Consider the following 15,826-nt stretch of genomic DNA (forward strand, 5'->3'; position numbering starts at 1 on the left):
ACTCTCTCCCCACAGCCCCGTGTCAGTCCCCTAATAAATCCCCCTACCCAACATCTCCCCAGAGTCCTGTGACAGTTCCCAAACTAATCCCACTGTCCCACTCTCTCCCCACAGCCCCGTGTCAGTCCCCTAATAAATCCCCCTACCCAACATCTCCCCAGTCCTGTGACAGTTCCCAAACTAATCCCACTGTCCCACTCTCTCCCCACAGCCCCGTGTCAGTCCCCTAATAAATCCCCCTACCCAACATCTCCCCAGTCCTGTGACAGTTCCCAAATTAATCCCACTGTCCCACTCTCTCCCCACAGCCCCGTGTCAGTCCCCTAATAAATCCCCCTACCCAACATCTCCCCAGAGTCCTGTGACAGTTCCCAAACTAATCCCACTGTCCCACTCTCTCCCCACAGCCCTGTGTCAGTCCCCTAATAAATCCCCCTACCCAACATCTCCCCAGAGTCCTGTGACAGTTCCCAAACTAATCCCACTGTCCCACTCTCTCCCCACAGCCCCGTGTCAGTCCCCTAATAAATCCCCCTACCCAACATCTCCCCAGTCCTGTGACAGTTCCCAAACTAATCCCACTGTCGCACTATCTCCCACAGACCTGTGTCAGTTACCAAAAGAATCTCACTGACACGCTCTCAGCCCCAGCACTGTGTCAGTCCAAAAGTAATTCCACTCCCCAGAGGCTTGTATCAATCGCAAACTAATCCCACTGCTCTACTCTCTCCCCACAGCACTGTCAGTCACCAAACTAATCCCACTACATGTACTCTCCCCACAGCCCCGTCTCAATCCCCAAATGAATTCCACTGTCCTGTACCCTTCACAAAGCCCTGTGTCAATCCCCAAATGAAACTGGTGCCCAGGTCTCTCCCCACAGCACAGCGTCAGTCCACAAGCTAACCCTCCTGACCTGTTCTTTATCCACAGACGAGTCCCACTGATATGCTCTCTCCTCACAGCCCTGGACAGTCCTAAATTAATCCCGCGGAACTATGTCAGTCCCAAATTAAATACTACTCCCCACACTCTCCCGAGAGACCAGTCTCACTCCCCAAACTTACCCTACCGCCCCGCTCTCTCCGCACAGTCCCGTGTCAGTCCCCAAACTAATCCTACCGCCCCGCTCTCTCCTCACAGTCCCGTGTCAGTCCCCAAACTAATCCTACCGCCCTGCTCTCTCCCCACAGTCCCGTGTCAGTCCCCAAACTAATCCTACTGATCCGCTCTCCCCCCAGTCCAGTGTCAGTCCCCAAACTAATCCTACTGATCCGCTCTCCCCCCAGTCCAGTGTCAGTCCCCAACTAATCCTACCGCCCCGCTCTCCCCCCACAGTCCCGCGACAGTCCCCAAACTAATCCCACTGCTCCTGCTCTCTCTCTTCTCCCACATTGACAACATTGTTTTGACCATGTTTCCACTATTCAAAATTAAAAATACCAAAACATAATCTGTTATTAAAGTAAGTACAGTATATTCCATCATATTCGACATAGGAGCAGAATTAGGCCATTCTGCCTGTTGAATCTACTCTGCCATTCCATCATGGCTAGTTCATTATCTGTTTCAATCAAATTCTCTTGTTTTCTTCCTGCAAACTTTGATGCCCTGACAAATCAAGAACCTATCAACATCTCTTGTAAATATACCCAAATTGGAGATGCTGTTCTGCCTTCAAATCCTCTGAAATTAGAACACCAAGGAATTTACTGAACCTCTGATCCCCAAATGAGGACTGGTTCCTGCACCTGCAGTCAGTAATCAGCTCTTTCAGTCTGGTGACATTGACTGAGGGGTTGTTGTTGTGGCACCATTCAACCAGATGTCCAGTCTCCCACCTACGCAGTGGTGTCGTCAGCAAGCTTGTATATGGTGTTGGAGCTGAGCTTAGTCACACAGGCATAGGTGTAAAGCCAGTGGAACAGGGGCTAAGCACATAGCTTCTGGTGCTCCTGTGCTGATGAAGGTTGTGGAGGAGATGCTGTTGCCAATCTGATCAACTGGGCTCTGCCAGAGAGGAAATCGAGGATGCAATTGCAAAAGGAACTACTGAGGTCAAGGTCTTGAAGCTTATTCATTAGTTTTGAGGGGTTGATGATATTGAATGCTAAGGTGTAGTCAGTGAAGAGCATCTTGATGTATGCATCTTCATTATCCATTCTCTCTCTCTCTCTCACACACACACCCACACACCCACACCCACACACACACACACACACACACACACACAGACACACACACACACACACACACACACACACACACACACACACACACCCCACCCCCGGCTGTCACTGACTTGTGTGTTGGCATCTGATTTTGTTCGCCTCCAGGTCTTTTTTGGTGAGACTGTTGGACCCATCGAAGAGAAAGACCACATCTCGCATCTGAGGGATACACTCTGGCAGAGAGGGGGAGAGCAGCAATGGGTGAGAGAGGGGGGCGACGATGAAGAGGGAGTATCTTGTCAATGGAGATGCAGCGAGGAGGGATCGTCACACTGAAGGAGGGACTGGCGGTAAAAAGGTGGCAACCCATCGAGGGAGGTTGTGATGAGGTGGGAGTGTTACACTGATGGAAAGATGGTGAGGGGGCTGCCACGTGTGGGGTGGAAGTGACAGGAAGGGGGAAGGGATGGAGCAGAGAAGGAACAGAGGGGAGAGTGGTAGAGGGTAGAGGGATGGGGCAGGTTAGACCGTAAGACCTTAAGACATAGGAGCAGAATGCCATCTGTCCCATTGAGTCTGCTCCACCTTTCAATCATGGCTGATCCTTTTTTTAATCCTCCTCAATCCCAGTTCCCGGTCTTCTGCCTGTAACTGTTGTTGCCAATCAAGAACTTATCAATCTCTGCATTAAATACACCCTACGACATGGCCTCCACAGCAGCTTGTGACAATAAATTCCATAAATTCACCACCCTCTGGCTAAAGAAATGTCCCCATATCACTGTTTTGTATGGATGCCCCTCTATCCTGAGGCTGTGACCTCTTGTTCCAAACTCTTCCACCATGGGAAGCATCCTATCCACATCTACTCCATCTAGGCCTTTCAAAAGGTTTCAGTGAGATACCCTCTCATCCCTCTGAATTCCAGTGAGTACAGACCAAGAGCCATCACACGTTCCTCGCATGATAACCCTTTCATTCCTGGAATCATCTTTGGACCCTCTCCAATGCAGCACATCCTTTCTAAGATGAGGGGCTCAAAACTGTTCAATGTGAGGCCTAATAAAGCCTCAGCCTCACATCCTTGCTCTTGTATTCTAGACCTCCTGAAATGATGCTAACATGGCATTTGCCTTCCTCACCACCGACTCAACCTGCAAGTTAACCTTCCAGGTGTTTTTTGCACAAGGACTCCCAAGTCCCTCTGCATCTCAGATTCCTGGATTTTCTCCCCGTTTAGAAAATAGTCCGCACATTTATTTCTTCTACCAAAGTGCATGACCATGTATTTACAACGTTGCATTTCATTTGTCACTCTCTTGCACATTCTCCTAATCTGCCTAAATCCTTCTGGATCCTACCCGTTCCCTCAACACTACCTGCTCCTCCACCAATCTTCATATTATCTGCAAACTTGGCAACAAAGCCATCTATTCCATCATCTACATCATTTATATACAGCATAAAAAGAAATGGTCCCAACTTTGAGCCCTGCAGAACACCACCAGTCACTTGGCAGCCAACCAGAAAAGGATCCTTTTATCCCCACTCGCAGCCTCCTACCAATCAGCCAATGCTCTAACCACGTTAGTAACTTTCCTGTAATACGATGGGCTCTTAACTTGGTAAGCAGCCTCATGTGTGGCACCTTGTCAAATGCCTTTTGAAAGTCCAAATATACAACATCCACTGCATCCCCTTTATCTATCCTACTTGCAGTCTCCTCAAAGAATTCCAACAGGTTCATTAGGCAGGATTTTCCCTGAAGGAAGCCATACTGACTTTGTACTATCTTGTCCTGTGTCACCAAGTATTCCATCACCTCGTCCTTAACAATGGACTCTAACATCTTTCCAACCACTGAGTACAGGCTAACTGGTCTATAATTTACTTTCTGCTGCCTTCCTCCTTTCTTAAAGAGTGGAGTGACATTTGCAATTTTCCAGTCCTCTGGTACCATGCCAGAGTCTAGTGCTTTTTGAAAGATCATTTCTAATGCCACCGTAACCTCTAATGCTGCATCTTTCATGACCCTAGGGTACAGTTCCTCTGGTCCAAGTGACTTGTGTACCTTCAGGTCTTTCAGCTTTTTGAGCATCTTCTCTCTTGCAACAGCAATTGCATCCACTTCTCTTCCTTCACACTCTACAACATCAGGGATACTGTTGGAGTCTTTCACAGCGAAGACTGATGCAAAATTTTCATTTAGTTCTTCAGCCATCTCCTTGTCCCCCGTTATTATTTCTCCTGCCTCATTTTCCTTTAACCACTTTCATTTTTCTTTTATTTTTAACAAACTTGAAAAAAACTGTTACTATGCACTTTGATATTATTTGCTAGCTTGTTTTCATATTTCATCTTTTTCCCTCCAATGATTTATTAGTGGCTCTCTGCAGGTTTTTTAAAAACTTCCCAATCCTCTATCTTCCCACTAATTTTTGCTTTGTCGTATGCCCTTTCTTTTGCTTTTACAATTGCTTTGAATTACCTTGTCAGCCACAGTTGTGCTATTTTATCATTTGAATATTTCTTCATTTTTGGAATACACATGTCCTGCACCTTCCTCAGTTTTCCCAGAAACATCCCTGCCAGCAGCTCTCTCCAAATTTACTTTTGCCAATTCCTCTCTCATACCACTGTAATTTCCCTTACTCCACTGAAATACTGCTACATCAGACTTTACTTTCTCCCTATCAAATTTCAAGTTGAACACAATCATATTATGATCACTTTTACCTTAAGCTTTCCAATTGCCTCTGGTTCATCTGATCCCCTAGTAGGTTCAATGACAAACTGCTTTAAAAAGCCGTCTCTTAGGCATTCAACAAACTCACTGTCTTGAGGTCCATTACCAACCTGATTTTCACAAATAACCTGCATGTTATAATCTCCATGGCTATCATAACATTGCCTTTCTGACTTGCCTTTTCTATTTCCTGTTGTCACTTGGGTTGGGGGTGGAGAGTAGGGAACAGAAGGACAGAGACATGGAGGAGAGCAAGGATGGAGGATGAGGGAGGAATGGAGGGAACAGGAGCAGAGGGGACTGGTGGAGTGGAGATGTATAGAGGTGAGGAACAGGTGGAGTGAGTAAAGGACAGAGGGGACAGGGAGGGTGGAGGAGAGTGAGGGATGGATAGGGTTCACAAATACTGGAGTGGAAGGAGGGACAAACAAACATGGAGAGTTGGAGATGGAGGGAGCAAGAGGTGTCCCATACGAAGACCCACACTCCAGGTTACAATCCTCACCATCAATTGTGTAGAAATTGGACTTGACATCCTTGAGGAGAGAGTGTAGATCAATATACTCCTTGATCTTGACCAGGCACCTGGGACATGAGGCGATGGTGTCCAGCTCACGCAGACCCCTGCTGCCCTCCCGGAAAGATTGTCCAACCTGTGAACACAGTAGAATTAGAAATCGGCTCATGGTGGCAGTTTTATGGGAGGGAGCCATGGTATTGCTGATCAGGGATATTGTCCCTGCAGACAGGGAGGACATCATGATGGCATCATTGACCAAATCAGTGCGGGTCAGAAACAAGACAGGAGGGAGAAATCACTCTATCGGGAGAATTCTACAGAGCTTCCAATAGCAACAGAGACACTGCGGAGCAGGTAAGTTGGCAGAGACACAAGAGATTCTGCACATGCGTAATCATGAGTAACACAAACTGCTGGAGGAACCTGGTAGATTAGGCTGCATTTATGGACAGGAATAAACAGTTGACATTTCAGGACAAAGCATTTTGGAAAGGTGCAAAAATAACAGGATTATTACTACGAGTGACTTCAACTTCTCTAATATTGATTGGACTTACTTAGAGCAAAAGTTTTAGATGGGGTAACATTTGAAGGATTCCTGTCACAATATGTGCACAGGCTGACATGAGGACAGACCATATTGGATCCGGACGAGAGAATGAACCTGGTCAGCATTTTGGAGACAGTGACCACGACCCTCTGATGCTTACCATTGCCTTGGACAGCGATAGAAGCAGACTGTATGGTCAGTATTTAATTGGGGGGGGTGCAAATTGTGATGGAATTAGGCAGGAAGTTGTGAGTATAAATTGGGAGCAGATGTTCTCAGGGAAATGAAAATTGAAACATGCATTCTGCATGTTTGTCCCATTGCAGTAGGGATAGAACAGTAGGGTGATGGGACTATGGTTGGCAAGAAATGTAGAACATCAGGAAGCAAACTGCAGACAGAGCTCCAGAGAGTTACAGGGTACCCGGATTGGAGCTCATACAGGGACTTAGGGGAGCTAGAGGGGAACATGAAAAGGCTTTGGTAAATAGGATTAATGAAAACCCATGGGTGTTCGATGCATATGTGAAGAACAGGAGGATGACGAGAGTGACGAGATTGGGACGGGCTCACATCAGAACCTTCCCATGACCTGGACAAAGTTGACATGGAGAGAATGTTTCCAGTAGTGGGAGAGTCTGGGATCTCAAGTTCAACTTTATTGTCATTCATCCTTATATACTGTATGTGTGGTGCTAAAACAAACAACGCTCCTTCAGAACAAGGAACAGAACACAGCACATATAACTCACACTGGATCAACTGGGCTTATACTCTCTGGAATTTAGAAGATTGAGGGGGGATCTTATTGAAACGTATAAAATTCTAAAGGGATTGGACAGGCTAGATGCAGGAAGATTGTTTCCGATGTTGGGGGAGTCCAGAACGAGGGGTCACAGTTTAAGGATAAAGGGGAAGCCTTTTAGGACTGAGATGAAGAGAAACTTCTTCACACAGTGAGTGGTGAATCTGTGGAATTCTCTGCCACAGGAAACAGTTGAGGCCGGTTCATTGGCTATATTTAAGAGGAAGTTAGATTGTGGAGAAAGGGATCAGGGGTACGGAGAGAAGGAAGGTACAGGGTTCTGAGTTGGATGATCAGCCATGGTCATACTGAATGGTGGTGCAGGCTCGAAGGGCCGAATGGCCTACTCCTGCACCTATTTTCTATGTTTCTACACACACAACACATAAAGTAGTATCACCATAAATAAATTAACAAATAATAAACTATATTCCAGAAGATTGACTTTTAGTATACAATATAATTACGACACAGGTTAAAAGGTCAGCAGCATAATACTTCTTGCACTTCGTAAGCAATGACACCTGGGTGGTGTCAGGGAAGAGCCTCACAATGTAGGAGCGACTATTTAAAACTGATTCAGGGAGCAACTGCTACAGCCAGATGGTGATGAATTGGTGGGATTTTTTGCTGAACAGGACCATGGAGTCCAAGGGTATATTCACGTCAGTGAGTCTCACGCCTCCCACGTGGATGTCCATCACCGACCCACATGGATCTCCCTCCCAAACGAGGGTTACATACCCCAACTGCAAAGCGAATGATCCCTTTATCCTGAGCACTCTTGATGACCTGCGTCAGACTAATATCCCCTGGTGTGGTCTCTCCATCCGTGATCACGATGAGTAACTTCTTCGCACCTTCTCTCGCCCCCGCCTCCTCGGTGTACACACTACTTCTGCACAGCACCAGAGGGAGGAAGGTCACATCAGGAATAGGAGGAGGAAAGGCCACTCTCTCTTCTCCCCTGATTCCCTCTGGTAAGAACCACACACCACACAAGTCCTCCCCTTCCCCATCACACACACCTCAGAAAAATCTCCCTTAAACAACCATTGACCTGTTGCTTACAGCGTCATCACGAAGTGCGATGGCAACCACACCATCCAGATATTAGCAGTCAGAAGACAGGAATGTGTTAAATTATTTCCAGATTACTGGAAAGCATCCCTCTACAATGTCCCATAACAGAAATAACCTCCACACCGTCCCATCACACACTCCCAGGGTCAGACACAGAGTGAAGCTTCCTCCACACCGTCCCATCACACACTCCCAGGGTCAGACACAGAGTGAAACTCCATCCACACCATCCCATCAGAAACTCCCGGGGTCAGACACAGAGTGAACCTCCGTCCACACCGTCCCATCACACACTCCTGGGGACAGACACAGAGTGAAGCTCCCTCCACACCATCCCATCACACATTGCCGGGGTCAGACAGAAAGTGAAGCTCCCTCCACACCGTCCAATCACACACTCCCAGGGTCAGACACAGCATGTAGCTCCATCTATACCATCCCATCACACACTCCTGGCCAAGTTTAAGTTACATGGTAAAATTGATCCCAGTTGAGGTAAACGTCGAACTCTCCATCAGTTGGATGCGACTCATGATCTCACGCAGATTCTCTCATTGGGCCTGGAACGTTGTAAAGCTCAGTTCCATTCTGACTATGGCGGAGTATTGAACAATGGCAAACTGGAGAGAGAAGAGGCAGAAAGAGGTGCCCAGTCCTTTGTATCTGCTCGACTAATCTCACTACTCTGCCCTCTCCCCATAGCCCTGTGTCAGTCCCCAAATTAATCCCACTGGCCCTGCTCTCTCTCTTCCCTCACACGACAACACCATTGTGACCATGTTTCCACTATTCAAAATTAAAGTCAAAATGCCAAAAGTTATCTATTATTAAACGTGTAACGCCCTGGGGAAGGTTTCACTGCTAATGTAATGGCTTCTCTGTAGCAGCAGTGTTTGGGTTATGACTAGAGATAATAGGGGCTTTGGAATGCACGCCATCCACTGAGGGGAGTGGTTTTTCTTTGTTGCGTGTCTGAGAGGAGGTATTTGCAGTCTTTGCGGGAGATGAAAAGAGAAGACACGAGAGGAGAGAGATTGTAGACCACAGGACGGAGTGGACTCGAAGTTGGGGTCCGGGATTCGACGTCGCTTGGAGGAAATCGACTGGGGACTAATGGACGGAAACCGTGCGTTCCAAAGTGCACATTGGATTGTTTCATTAAAATCGGCCCTTTTAGTTCTTGTTTTCTTTACTAACCTATAGTCAAATTAAGAACTATAAAGCTCAGTTGTTTAATTACATATGGTATACTATCTGCTATTTCATTGTACTGATTTGTAACAGGGGAACACATCACATAGCATCCACACAAATGAGATTTCACAAGTTTGGTGGAGCCGGATACTGCCTTCCCCTAGACTAACACTGAACCTGTGGGTTACAAAAGTAAGTACAGTATATTCCATCATATAAATTCTTGAAATTCAGCTACAGATCATTGTATGATGTTGTGGACATCTCTGAAACTTGGCTAAAGTGTGCTTGCATTGGGAGCTGAACTTCCTAGTATATACAGTGTATCAGAGGGTGGTGTGGCCCTGTGTAAAAGAAATAATAAATAATTTGAAAGGGATGACATAGGAATGGAACATATAAAGGCTCTATGGGTTGAGTTAAGAAATAGCAAGGTAAAAGGACCCTAATGACAGTTGTATACAGCCCTCCAAACAGCAGCTGTAATTTGGATTACAAATCACAGCAGAAGATAGAAAATGTGTGTCAGAAGGGCAATGTCATGATAATCTTTGGGGATTTTAGCATGAAAGTGGATTGGGAAAACCAGGTCAGTACTGGACCTCAAGAGAGAGGATTTGTAATGTCTAAGGGATGGCTTCTTAGAACAGCTTGTTGTTCAGCCCTCTAGGGGATTGGCTGTTCAAGATTGAGTGTTGTGTAATGATCCAGAGGTGATAAGAGAGCTTAAAGTTAAGGAACCATTAGGAACAGTGATCACATCAAATTCACTTTGAAATTTAAGAAGGAGAAACTAAGTTCCAATGTGTCGGTATTTCAGTGGAATAAAGGAAATTACAATGGCATGTGAGGGGAACTAGCCAAGGTTGACAGGAAGGGACACTAGCAGGAAGGACAGCAGAGCAGCAATGGCTGGAGTTTCTGTGAAAAATGAGGGAAGTACAAGACACATATATTCCAAATAGGAAGAAATTTTCGAATGGAAGAAGGATACTACTGTGGCTGACATGTGAAGCCAGAGCCAAAGTAAAAGCAAAAGAGAGGACATAAAAGGAAGCCAAAGCTAGTGAGAAGATAGAAGATTAGGAAACTTTTAAAAACTTGTAAAAGGAAAAGATGAATTATGAAAAAAGCTGATGACTAATACTAAAAGCATTTTTAAGTATATAAAGGATAAAAGACAGTTGAGGGCAGATATAGGACCAATAGAACATGACACTGGATGGCTGAGGAGCTGAATGCGTATTTTTACTTGGCAGTCCTTGTGCAGGATTCTCTAAAGTTAACCTCCAGGTTGAGACAGTTGTGATTGTTGGCATTCATTTCTAGAGGTTGGCATTCATTTCTAGAGGTATAGAACAGAAGAGCATGGTAATGATGTTGAGGCTCTATAAGGCACTCGTGAGAGCACACTTGGAGTATTGTGTGCAGCTTTGGGCTCAATTTAGAAAGGATGCACTGACATTGGAGAGGGTTCAGAGAAGATTCATGAGAATGAATTCAGGAATGAAAGGATTACCATATGAGGAACGTCTGCCAGCTCCTGGGCTATATTCCCTGAACCAGGAGAATGAGGGGGATCTCATAAAAACATTCTGAATGTTAAAGGCCTGAGCAGATTAGATATGGCAAAGTTTTTCATATGGTAGGGGAGTCTAGGACAAGAGGGCAGGACTTCAGGACTCTGTCCATTTAGAACAGATATGGAGAATTTGGCTGTGGAGGCCAAATCATTGGGTGCATTTAAGGCAGAGATAGACAGGTTCTTGATTAGCCAGGGCATCCAAGAGTATGGGGAGAAGGCAGGGGAGTGGGGATGACTGGAAATATTGGATCACTCCACGACTGCATGGCAGAGCAGACGATGGGCCAAATGGCCTACTTCTCCTATATTTTATGGTCTTATGATGTTATATAAGATATAGGAGCAGAATTAAGCCATTCAGCTCATTGAATCTGCTCTGCCATTTCATCAGAGCTGGATCATTATCCCTATCAACCACATTCTTGTCTTCTTCCTGCAAACCTTGATGCCCTGACAAATCAAGAACCTATCAACCTCTCTTGTGAACATACCCAAATTGGAGGTGCTGTTCTGCCTAGAAATCCTCTGAACACCAAGGAATTTAAGGTTACTGACCCTGACCCTCTCCACCTCCGATCCCCAAATGAGGACTTGTTGTGGACCTCCAGTTTCTTGCACCTGCAGTCAGTAATCAGCTCTTTCAGTTTGGTGACGTTGACTGAGGGTTTGTTGTTGTAGCACCATTCAACCAGATTTCCAGTCTCCCACCTACAGTACTGGTATCGTCAGCAAACTTTTATACGGTGTTGGAGCTGAGCTCAGCCACACAGTCAGGTGTAAAGCGAGTGGAACGGGGGCGAAGCACAGCTTCTGGTTGAACGTTGTGGAGGAGATGTAGCCAATCTGATCTACTGGGCTCTGCCAGAGTGGAAATCAAACACCCAAGTGCACAAGGAGGTATTGAGGGCAAGATCTTGGAGCTTATTGATTAGTTTTGGAGGGGATGATGGTACTGAATGTTGAGCTGTAGTCAATGAAGAGCATCCTGATGTATACATCTTCATTATCCATTCTGTTTAACAGTTTTGCTCTCTCTCTCATCTCATACCCAACCCCTCCCATCTCTCTTGCTCCTTCCCACCCCTGAACACTCCCCTGTCCGTCACTGACCTGTGTGTTGGCATCTGATGCCTGTATCATATTCAACATGAACATTTAGATTGCTTCCAGGTCTTTTTTGCTGAGACTGTTCGACCCATCGAAGAGAAAGACCACATCTAGCATCTCAGGGGTACACTCTGTCAGAGCGGGGGAGAGTAACAGAAGATGAGAGGGAGGGACGAAGAGGGAGCATCGTGCCAAAGGAGGGGCAGCGAGGAGGGATCGTCATGCTGAACCAGGCACTGGCGGTGAAGAGGGAGCAACGCATTGACAAAGGTTGTGATGAGGAAGTAGTGTTACTCTGAGGGAAAGATGGTGAGGGGGGAGTGACAGGAAGGGGGCAGCAATGGAGCGACAGAAGCAGAAGGGGACAGGTGGAGTGGAGACGTACAGTGTTGAGGAACAGGTGGAGTAGGTAAAGAACAGAGGGTGGAGATGGGAATGGAAGGAGGGGGAAATGAGGGGGATGGATTTGGGGGGACCAAGAGGGGTCCAGGTATCCCATCACCCGTAAAACTTTCTGTAACTCCATCACTCCCCAATACCCTTTGTAACCCAGTCACTCTTCAATACCCTCTGGAACCCCCATCACTCCCCAATACATTCTGTAGCCCCATCATTCCCAAATACCTTCTGTAATGCCATCACTCCCCAATGCACCCTGTACGCCATCAGTCCCAAACACCCTCTATAACCCCATAACTCCCGAATACCCTGTGTAATGCCATCACTCCCCAATACACTCTGTGGCCCCATCATTCTCGAACACCCTCTGTAGCCCCATCATTCCCCAATACCCTCTGTAGCCCCACCATTCCCCAATACCCTCTGTAGCCCCACCATTCCCCAATACCCTCTGTAGCCCCACCATTCCCCAATACCCTCAGTAGCCCCACCATTCCCCAATACCCACCATAACCCTATCACTCCCCAATACACTCTGTAGCCCCATCATTTTCAAACACCCTCTGTAACCCCATCACTCCCCAATGCCCTCTGTAACCCCATCACTCCCCAATGCCCAGTATCTGCCTCTGCTACTGTATTCTTGATGCTCTTGTTACCTGTCGTGTTGTCTTGTTGACAAGTAGTGCCATTCACTCCACACTGATCCATCTCTGCACTCCCAGCGTCCTGGTTTCCATTCACAATCGTCCTGTATCAGCATCGTAGAGATCGGGTGTTAAATCCTGTGGGTTTACAGTACAACCTCATGGCAAATCTCCGCTCAACCACTTGTCCATTGTATACCATGGAAGGAGCCTCAATCTCTGTATGATGCCATGGTGTCTGACCCTGGGAGTGTGTGATGCAACGGTGAGGAGGGAGATTCACTCTGTCTCTGACCCTGGGAGAGTGTGATGGGATGGTGTGGAGGGAGCTTCACTCTGTCTGACCCCGGGAGTGTGTGATGGGACGGTGTGGAGGGAGATTCACTCTGTGTCTGACCCTGGGAGTGTGTGATGAGACGGTGTGGAGGAAGCTTCACTCTGTGTCTGACCCCGGGAGTGTGTGATGGGACGGTGCAGAAGGAGCTTCACTCTGTGTCTGACCCCGGGAGTGTGTGATGGGACAATTTGGAGGGAGCTTCACTCTGTGTCTGACCCCGGGAGTGTGTGATGGGATGGTGTGGAGGGAGCTTCACTGTGTCTGACCCCGGGAATGTGTGATGGGACGGTGTGGAGGGAGCTTCATTCTGTGTCTGACCCTGGGAGAGTGTGATGGGACGGTGTGGAGGGAGCTTCACTCTGTGTCTGACCCCGGGAATGTGTGATGGGACGGTGTGGAGGGAGTTTCACTCTGTGTCTGACCCTGGGTGTCTGTGAAGGGACGGTGTGGTGGGAGATTCACTCTCTGTATGATCTCAGAAGAGTGTTATTAGATTGTCTTGCATTGAAACTTTTTCCCAGAATGAAGATCCCCGCGGCTTTGGAAAACTTCACAATTGATTTCTGGCTGGCTTGACATGCACAGTTTTCATGAATAATCTTACAGGTACAACATGGAACAGGACAGGACAAGAACAGACCCTTCGGCCGACAATATCTGTACCAACCTTTATGTCAATTTCAAATAACCCCCTCTACCTGAATATCATCCATCTCCCTGCACTCCAACAGAAGGCCACTATAAGAATCAAGAAGAAAAATTATGAAATATGAAAGTACGCTAGCCAACAATATAAACTAGGATACCTCTTTACTGGACAAGGACGAGAATAAGCAGGGAGCGTAAACATTGCGGTGCTCTTGGCCAAGTCTTGATATGAAGAGAGTTAATTACCAGATTATAAATACAGCACAGATCTATCTTGGAAAACATGATGGCCCTGGAGATGTTGGAACGCAGAGTTGGGGGTTCTCCAGGTGATGTTCTTGAGGGGCAATAATCAATGCAGGCACAGAGCTTGCCATTCTTCCTGCTCACAGAAAGAAGCCTGCCCCTGCTGGTGAGGTTGATGGATGAATAAACCCCAAGGCCAATGCCTCCTTGATGTTCTCTTCCATAGCCATTGTTTCTGAACAAGAGAGAGAAAGGAGCTAGCCTCAGGGAGGACTTATTAATGGTATGGCCGGTGAGGTGGCAGGGAGATGGCCTTCTTTATACTGAACTCCTCAAGAAGTTAAGCATATTCAGCTGGAATGCCAGACAGGTGCACATCAGCAGCCGATGCAGGAGGGAATTTGCGGACCGGAGCTTGAGATGGACCCAGACAGGTGGACAGACATGCCGGTGCCCGATCTTGGAGTGCTTTAAGGGACCAACCAATCCCTGGGTTATGTCGGGATAAGCAGGGGACACCAAGCACCAGTGGCAGTTCAGGCGAATCAATCAGACAGAAAGAGAGCTGCTCTATATGGTTGTCTTCCGGCACAAGTTAGAGGGGTGCAGTGGATCATTCCCCTCAATTTCTGAGTCACAACAATATTTGAGCCAGAGAGGTGTCCATGAGATTCCCAACTGCTTCTGTGCCGATAAGTACCTGAAGTTCATGGGCGTGAGACTCCCACAAGAAATCTGGAGTAACACACACTTAGGGGAAGCCAATGGCAGGGAGAACTGATGCGCCTGGTATCCCTTCTTTGCCAACGAGCATCCTCTTACACTGGACAGGCAGGAACCTATCTTTCTGCGCCAACTTGTTCGGAGGAACATGCCCCACTTGCATAGGCCCACCTGTGGACAGGGTGCTGGGTGATGGGGAGAGGGTGAGGAGAGATGGGGGTCCAAAGAGGAAGAAGCTCGAGACATTATTTTCCTGCGCCACTCGGTCATCAACTCAAATGGCCAGATTAATCAGGTCATCCAGACTGTCCTGCTCATCATGGACAATGATTTCTTGCCAAACTCTTGCACTCAATCCATGCTGGGAGTGATGAGGGATCTCTCGTTCCATTCCGTTTCCACCACTAGCGTGTAGAATTTACCTGCATAGTCTCTCACTGGCCCTCTACCTTGGCGCAGGTCCAGGAGTCGGAGGGCAGCCTCTTGACCCCGTAATGGAAGATCAAAAACTCTCCTTAACTTGGCAGCAAAATATTGAAATGAGTGGGCTGCAGGGAAACCTTGCTCCCGTAGAGGCTCCGTAGATATTTAACAAATACGCCAGTTTACGCACATCATCTCCAAATTAACCAAGGCTGTAGGGACAGCAGAAAAGGAGGATGAGCAAGATGCTGGGAGCGGGGCAGATGCAGCCAAAGGCTGCTGAATCGCATTTGCTTTCTCCCCTTGCTGGCCAGTTAATCTCAGGGCCAAGGTCAGATGTTCTCTCTTTGCTGAGTCAATTTTCATGGTCGAGGCTTGCTGTCAGAACGTTCTGATATCGCCCAAGTGCAAAGAGACAGACATTGAAGTGGGTCGATGGTTCCCTGACTGTAATCAGAACTGTTGGAGAATTCGAAGGAAAATGCTAGTTAATGCCAACACTGTGGCTGGAAGCAATAACTAAACAAGTACCGTTCTTCACATGTCAGTCGAAACGGTTATCTTCTTTCCCAGACAAGGACGATGGTAAGTAGGGAGCATAAACATTGCTGTATTTTGGACAAATCTCGACAAGATTAGAAT

General features: G+C 47.1%; 1 protein-coding gene and 1 long non-coding RNA gene across 2 annotated transcripts in view; one reads left to right on the top strand and one right to left on the bottom strand.

The window, feature by feature from the left end:
- LOC132382887 (uncharacterized) overlaps positions 1–11,758 on the top strand; it is a 37,120-nt gene extending 25,362 nt beyond the window's left edge. The window contains exon 3 of the long non-coding RNA XR_009508487.1: positions 9,160–11,758. This is a non-coding gene — a long non-coding RNA (uncharacterized LOC132382887). The remainder of the gene's footprint in view (positions 1–9,159) is intronic.
- LOC132382884 (autism susceptibility gene 2 protein-like) overlaps positions 1–15,826 on the bottom strand; it is a 77,232-nt gene that overhangs the window by 1,813 nt on the left and 59,593 nt on the right. Inside the window, exons 21-25 of the mRNA XM_059953397.1 lie at positions 12,820–12,911; positions 11,765–11,892; positions 8,347–8,495; positions 7,537–7,690; positions 5,423–5,570 (exon numbers count right to left, since the gene is read on the bottom strand). The gene's annotated coding sequence lies outside the window, so the exon portion shown is untranslated. The remainder of the gene's footprint in view (positions 1–5,422; positions 5,571–7,536; positions 7,691–8,346; positions 8,496–11,764; positions 11,893–12,819; positions 12,912–15,826) is intronic.

This window comes from Hypanus sabinus, chromosome 29 (genome assembly GCF_030144855.1).
Source record: "Hypanus sabinus isolate sHypSab1 chromosome 29, sHypSab1.hap1, whole genome shotgun sequence".
In the NCBI taxonomy this organism is placed as follows: Eukaryota; Metazoa; Chordata; class Chondrichthyes; order Myliobatiformes; family Dasyatidae; genus Hypanus; species Hypanus sabinus.